Source organism: Protopterus annectens, chromosome 7.part0, assembly GCF_019279795.1.
Source record: "Protopterus annectens isolate FY-2018-M chromosome 7.part0, PAN1.0, whole genome shotgun sequence".
Classification (NCBI taxonomy): Eukaryota; Metazoa; Chordata; order Ceratodontiformes; family Protopteridae; genus Protopterus; species Protopterus annectens.
The window spans coordinates 166,737,700-166,745,898 of record NC_056739.1 but is presented as its reverse complement, the minus strand read 5'-3'; positions in this window follow the sequence as shown (position 1 = coordinate 166,745,898).

Below are 8,199 nucleotides of genomic sequence, written 5' to 3'. Positions count from 1 at the left end.
CTTTGTGGAAGTTCACTACTTTTATTTATATGTGTTTTGTGGACCTGGAGAGACATATGAACGCATAACTCCTTATGTTTTGCAGAAGATGCTACAGCAGTATGGTGTCCCAGACGAGTCTATATTATAACAATAAACAATCAAATGATCAAATGCTGTTATATCGACCCCTAAACGTTGAATCACCAAAACAGCGAGCAGCCAGAATGGCAATTTCTTTCCGCTGGCCCAAAAAAAAAAAAAAAAAAGAGAACACTAAACACTACACACCCCCCTACTTTAATATACCAACTCCGAGATTGCAATACAGTAGAGGAAATGGCACAACCCAGACAATGGCCCAGTGATTTTTTTTCCCAGGGGAAAAAAATCACTGTTCCAGGCATTCGCTGTTTTGCCGCTTGGACATTTAGGGGTTGATGTAACAGCATTCGATCATCTGATCGTTTGCTGTTCTAAAGTAGACCCTCCCGGATCTGTTGTTCTATGCCATTTGACCTCTGTATTTGCAGAGTGACAATCATGTGCACACTCAAATACTTCTAACTGGGTATAGGACTCCCTTAGATGGCACCTTGGATCCTTTCCTGTTCCTGATTTTCAAGAACAAGCTCTCAAGGCACAGGAAAATATTGGAGAGTGTCCATTTTTAGAGATGTGAGTCCTGTATCATTGTTGTTTGCAGATGATTTTATCCTCTTGATCTTAAATGTATGTGAGTGTATATGTGTGTGCATGTGAGCACTGGCACAGTTAACTATTGTGTGTGACATGGCTAAGATGAAAATCTGTACCTACAAAATTAGGGGCCATAGCACTCTTCTGGAAAAGTGTATTTTTCTCTCTGCAGGTGGAGGGAAGGGGAAGCAGTTATTTAAAGTAATCACCTATGATCACAAGCGGCAAGTAGTAAATGAAAATTGGTAAGAGTCTTCAATGCAGACTCAGTGCTTACTGGACAGATGATATCAGCTTTCGTGGGAATGACCAGGGATCCTGTAGGATGAGCTTCGAACTTTGCCAAAGATAAATAAGTCTGGTCTATCCTTCTCAGCTTACCACCACCATAACCCTCACCAGGACAAATGGCTTATGAAAGGCTGGATGGAAAAGAACACAATCTGAAGGTACAAGGTAGAAGGCTCACAAGTGACATAGAGATTTTTTTTCACAGATAGAGTGATGAAGTTGAAACAGCTTTTCTCAAGAAGTGGCAGCATCAAAAGCACTGAGAGAATTCAAAAATGCATGGGACAGACATCCTGCTATTGTTGACCTGGTAGGAAGAAAGAGAAATAAGCTGATAGTACCTTACCAGGAAGAATGAGAAGTGGGCAAACTTAGGTGGACTAAAGTATTATTTTAGCTGCAAACAAAATCTGGGTTTATATGAACACAGATTTGGAAGATATATCTTTAGCTGCAGTTTGGCACACCTAAGGAAACACAAAGTGGAGGAATGTTCCTTAGTAATGAAATGGCAGGCAGAAATATGATGTTTAAATGCCTAGATGTTTAATTCCAGGCATTTTTGAAAAGGGCATGCTCCATCCTAGCATTTCTGTAGCTAGATTAAAAACATGGGCTACTGTCTTTCATCTCTGTAAAAAGACAAGCAAAAATGTAGCAGAGATTTCTAAAGCCAGAAAAGTGAAAGTCTGGGTGCTGTAGACATTTCATGTGTTTATCTGTGCAGACATTGTGTCTGTTACAGTTATGAGTAATTCCAGCATCATCTTGGCAAAGTATCCTTCCCTATCAAGCTCTAATAATGATGTCTAGCACATCGTTTGTATCACCAGGGAGTGTTCATATACACCTCACAACATAATATATTGTGTTGTTGTAGGAGCTGTGCCATTATTTATGTTGGAGAAACTAAAATAACTTTGTCTGATGCAATACAGAACTACAGTGCAGTCAGGAATCCAGACACAGGGAAATCCATTGTACCCACATTGCCACCAATATATATTGTGTCAGTAATCTTTCAGTGATTCCCAGTTCCAGAAAACAAATTCTAGAAAGATGACAAGTAGGGGAAAAGAAAGAGAACACAACAACTTAAATCTAGCATTTATACTGGATTCCTGCAACCTATAAATCTAATCTATTAACCATGTCAGTACAATTTCCATGTCTCACTTCCTCAAGTGTTTTTTCTTTTCTTTATGATAGTCTCTACTGTCACGCTTCTACATTTTGGCCTAGTTGTGTTAATTGCATCCGTCTACAGGTCTTTACAGGTCACTATGCTCTTTAAACCAGGTATCATCATATATTGTTTATTAACTAGGTAGGTAGGCTAGTCAGACTTCCTTCCTTTTCAATTATGATTTAGGCCACAATGTGACAAGAAAGTTGCACATAAAATATAAAGAGGGATATATTTACATATGTATTTACACTTTACCAAAGAGTACAGAGGTATTTATAAGGTATATACCTTGGAATCTTGCATAGTAATCAACTTTAGGAAAGGTAGCAAACATATTAATGAAATATAAACCTTATGCATTGTAATTAACAGGAAAAGAGGTATGCTATTTTATTTTTATTTATTTAGTTAGTTATTCATTTATTCATTCATCACCTGTTAACTGAGTAAGTAAAGTGATCCAGGGACCTGGTTTCAGCCATGACTTGGCCCATTAAACTCAGAGAAAAATAACAGCACATAAATCAGACAGTAGTCGTAACATAAATGACAGTAAAAATTTCATAGACAAGACAAAATGACATTGCGATGCTGTACAGAAGTTGCAGACTAACAGTAACAGAACAAAAAGGCAATGGCTATTTCATAGATTTACATCTGATCATGAGGAAATAGATAACTATGCACGCTCACCTTATACATTAATAATGCAACAGTTGTAAATTAAGTTATCTCAGAATTTCAAGAAAGAAATAAGCTGCATTATTTTATATATATATATATATATATTTATATATATATATATATATATATATATATATATATTTTTTTTTTTTAATGTAAATGCATATATAAACAGGTCTAGGACAGTCTACCGAAAGACTGTTTCACCGAAAGTGAAACGGGCTGTCACAGTTTAGCGAAAGCACTTATTAATGAAAAAAGTGTTTTCTCAAAACTTTCGTGAAAGTACAGGGAATCAGGGGGAAGTGGTAGTGGGTGAGATCGGACTACAATGGGGATAAAGGAATATTCATTTTCCCCACTGTAGTGCAATCTCGAAGTGAGAATATAAAAGTAGGGAGGTGTGGGGGCAGAGCCCCCCACATGGGGGATGCAGGGGGGGCAAAGCCCCCCTGCGTAAACATAGTGTTTGTGGGGTTTTTTGGTTTTGTGTATGTGTGTGTGTTTTACCTTCCATTTACCGAAACTGCTCTTTTGATCAACTGTCCTAAATCCATATACACATACATGTGAGTGGGAAATGTCCAGGTATAACAAATATAAGACAAGGTTTCAAAAATTCCCAGTACAAAGCAATGACTTGTAGTTGATATCCTTGACTTTAATAATACCTACTTTCACAAGTACAAACTGTATGTTTTTCTTTAAAACACCTGCTATCACATGTACATCATAATGCATATTTTACAGTTTTGTTGTTGCCTTTAATAACACCTGCTATTTTGTACACACCTAATGTTTTGCTTTAAAAACACCTGCTATCACATATTACTTGAATTTATTTATAGCACGTACTTACAGAAAATTCTAGCTGTATTTGACATCTTGTTTATTACTTACAATTCCTCGTCTTTATTTACATCACCATCATCATCAGCCCCCTTTTTCCCAGTTTCTACCTGGGGTCGGGGTATCCTGTTAACTGTCACCATCTCTCTTGATTCAATGACACACTCCTGCCTTCTTAGACACTCATGCCTAAATGTTGCAGATCTTTCACACAATCCATCCACTTCTTTGCTGGATGTCCTTATTTCCTCTTACCTTCTTCCTGTTTGTCCCAAGCTTTCTTCACCAAATTGTCTTCTGCTTTTCTGCACGTGTCCAAACAACCTTAATCTGTTGTCTTTGATCTTTTTCTGCTATTAGGGCTACTTTGGCTTCTGCTCTTGTGTCCTTATTTCTTTGTCTGTCCCACAGTGTGCATCCTACCACCTTTCCCAGGCATTTCATTTCCATCACCTGTAGCTTCCTCATCTGCTCTGTTTTGACTGCCCAGGTTTCTGTACCATACAGTATGTGCTGGTTGCACCACTGTCTTCTACATCTTAGTTTTCAGCTTCTTTGGCATTCTTCTGTCATAGACTACACCTGACACTCTATGCCAGTTGGCTGTAGCCCCTCCCGATTCTAGCACCGACCCTTTCATTCAGACTTCCCTTCTCCTCATCCACCCCTCCCAGATACTTGAAGCTATATTTACCTGTTCCACTATCTTCCCTTCTATCTCAATTCTCAGCTTCTTCTGATTTCTCCAATCTGCTGCCATTATCACTGTGTTATCTCTACTTAGTTTCATCCCATGTGCCTTTAGTTTTGCATTCCACTCCCCTATCCTTTGCTGAAGTTCTTGCTCAGAGTCTGCCTGTGGGGTAGTAGACTGCTATAATATTTGTTAGCACAAAGTACTAGTCAGTAGCTTGAACACAAACTTCTACACCAGCTGCAAATGGTCAGGGTTGGTGCCAGAAATCCTAGATAAACAGCAGTGCAGTAGTCCAAACAAGTAATGTGGTAAAACTGAAACTCAAAACTCACTACCAAAACAACCAAGAAATGCAAGAAAATGCTCACAGAAGCTCAATGCTCTGCAAAATTATTTTGGAATCTTTTGTATGATTGTAATCATCTCCCACCCTCATGTATTGTCTTAGGTAAGATCTTTTTGTGACATATAAAACCAATGTATGTATCATTAAATATAACCCATTTTAACTACTCACCTCAGTATAACTGTACAGCATAGCATAACAGTAGATTGGCTGGGCAAAGGAGGCAGTTGCCCAGGCACAAGGTGTGTGGTATAAGCCAAGACGTTTGCTTTTTTTTTAGCTCCTTAAGTATAAGGAGACTTTTGTTTTTGGTCCCCAGCTTAAAGTTGAGGTAGGACACCAGAATATCTATCCATGGCTGTCACACCACCCACATTGTCTAGAACATCAAATGTAGTCTACATGTCTATTACTCATCTCTAAGCATAACCCTCCACATGTCTGCAATACCACAGTACATTTCAACCATCCAACTCAAAGCATAAACCTCTCCATGTCTGCAACACCAAACAGTCTGCATATTAACCATTCACCTCTAAGCATAGCCTTAATACAAAGTAAAATCCTATTGTCTTCAGTACCATACAGAGTCCACACATCAGTCACCCAACTCTATTGGTGTATGCAATAGTAAACATAAACAGTATCAACTACCAACTTTAAGCATAACATTAATCCATATTAATTATAACCACCACCCTAACAGTTGGGGATAAGGCTATGTTTATGGCAGGGGTTAGGGGTTGCACAGAGTCTGGGGGCTTGTTTAGACATGGGCGTGCAGTGCAGTGAAGGTCTAGGCTTAATTCAAGTGTATACTTAACAACATGGCTTAACCATAGATTATGAAGGCATTAAGCTACAGTTAGTTTTTCGTGAACTATGACAACATGCGTTAGTCTTAAGAAGTGTGAATGAAGATACAGGTTTATTTCAGACATATCACTAATCAGTTGTCTAACTATACCCTTTAACTTTATACTGAGAGTTGGGGGCTAGCCTAAGTTGGGGTTGGGGTTATGATTAAATGGAATCTGAGAGCTGTTACAGTCATAGGGAGGTATTTTAAAGATTCATATTTATTTCAAATGCATTTGTGATCACAGCCTGTACTTAGCCCCTGAGGTCAGGTAGCATAGAGCTCTTGTGATGCTGTTGTGAGTAACCACTTGTCCCTGTGGTCATGCCTGAAATAAATTAACATAAACTGGCAATCCTGTCAGAAGTCAATGGAACAGTCTCAGAGTGATAGATTATTTTGCCAAAAAACAAGTAATGGTATTAAAAGCTGTCAAAATATTGGGAGCATCGGTTGACCTCATGGCAAAGGGCAGAAGGAAACTGGTGCCCTTGATGAAAGTTAGGACATAATTTAATTAATTGACACCAGAAAGGAATCATTAGAGCAAATCCTGGCTGAGATTCAAAGAGTTAAACATATGTTGGATGATGTCATAGTGTTCAAAACATTTTCAGAAAGCTACATACTGTGGACCATGTTGCCACGTTTCCCAGAATTCAGAAAATTAACTTGTTCTGGGACATATGACATCGCTGTATGAAGCACACAGGAAAATGTGTGTGCTTTCTGTAATCTGAGGTTAAAAATTTTTGGCATGTATAGGTTTCCAGTTTAGGGAATATTCTGGAATAAATGTGAAAATCTTGTGTCTGTAGACTTTGTCCGGCAAGAGGCAACCAGTGGGGCTGCTCATATACTAAGGTTGAGCTATAAGAATGGATTTTTTATTCCCAATTGAAGTTTTGTTTACAATGTAAAAACAGTATCTTTGTAACATACATAGGGGGCACCCTAGCTGCTCTGTAATAGACTGGTTTGGACAGAAGCTTGATAGAGATCACGTTCCAACAGCTTCACACCGTTCCAGCCTAAGACAGAGGTAAGAAGTAGAGATAAAGGATTTTCAGACAACTGCCTGTACATTGTAATGGGTTCCAGTCCATTAACAGAGGCAATTAGCACAAATGAAACTAAGTTACAGTACATTATAAATCGCACTCCAAATAAATTAAAAGTAATTCATTTCCTCTAAAGGTACACAGGACTGAATAATTTTTTGTTATCACTTTATTTTAGATTACACTTTCCTTGTAAAATGTATTATAACCAGCATTTATAATGGAACTAAGTCATCTTAAAGTGGTTATCATCTGTTACTGACTGAAAAATTGCAGGCATTTCTGAAGTTAAATATGCAAAAATAAAGTTCCTCACCTTTGACTGAAAGGAGTTTCATATAATGTTTTAATTTAGAACCAGTTAGGAATGACTATTTAGTACTTCAGCATCTCTCAAATGGGGAGTCCCAAATCTACTTCGGAGGATGCCCGAGCAAATCTAATAATTCTATGAACTTTAAAATCGTAATTAAATAAAGGAAGTACTCAGAAAGATCCATAATGCTGTGACACTATGCTGAATAGTTCAGATTATTTAGCATTCCATGGTCTAGTGATGATTACCTATGTATTATGTGTGTCATTGTGATTGTATTCTGGGAAAGGGCTACATGTTAAATTATTGCAGCCGGGATAATGTCTGTAATCATACTTGTGGCCATATTATGGGTGGTCATTTTGACTAATGTGAGCACCACATTGAGATGGCATGCCTGACACTATGTGTGTTCACATGTACAAGAAAGCACTTGATGGCTGCAACAGGGTCATTATGAACATGCCAGAGACAGGCAACATAGCAAACTGCCAACTCAATTCATCAAACAAGTGGAGGGGAAAGGGGGGGGGGGTCCAGAAATGGGTCGAGCAAACATACGGGTATCCTGAAGGGAAGATGGGTGTGGGAGATAACGGAATATTCTTTTTCCAGACAGCTGCCCTGTTTTCCATTCTCCTATGAAGAAAAGTAGAGGACGATGGTAGAATAGAGCATGTGTGAGGACAAAAGGGAATAGGGAAGGTGGCAGGGGCACACCAATTAACAGAGGCTACAGATGGAGACAGACAAGGTGGTATGAACACAAAACAGGGAGGGTCAACAGTGAATACATTCAGATAGTCAGAGGATGGAAAACTGGTGTTGGAGAGAATTAGACTACAAGCAGGGCATGGAGAGGGATGCACAAGGAAGGGGAGCACCATGATGGGGATAAAGTACAGTACAGAGGTTACAAAGAGCTTCCCAAAATGAACCCAACCAGATGGTTGACATCCCAGACAGGCTCTCCTTCTGGTAGCCCGGTGAATGCAACAGGTCAGTCACCTGACTGTATACTTAAGATTCCCAGTTCAGGCATCCAGCTGGTGATCCACCTCAATCACAACACTTGCTAATAGAGCTCACAATTAGAATTATAAAACATGAACTCTAGTGTCCATAACACTTTTACAATATTTTTGTCGAGCTGCCCCTGTAATCCTGTACATGGGGGGATGCAACCCCCTCCCAATAATTATACTTACTAATGTCAAGACTGTTGTATC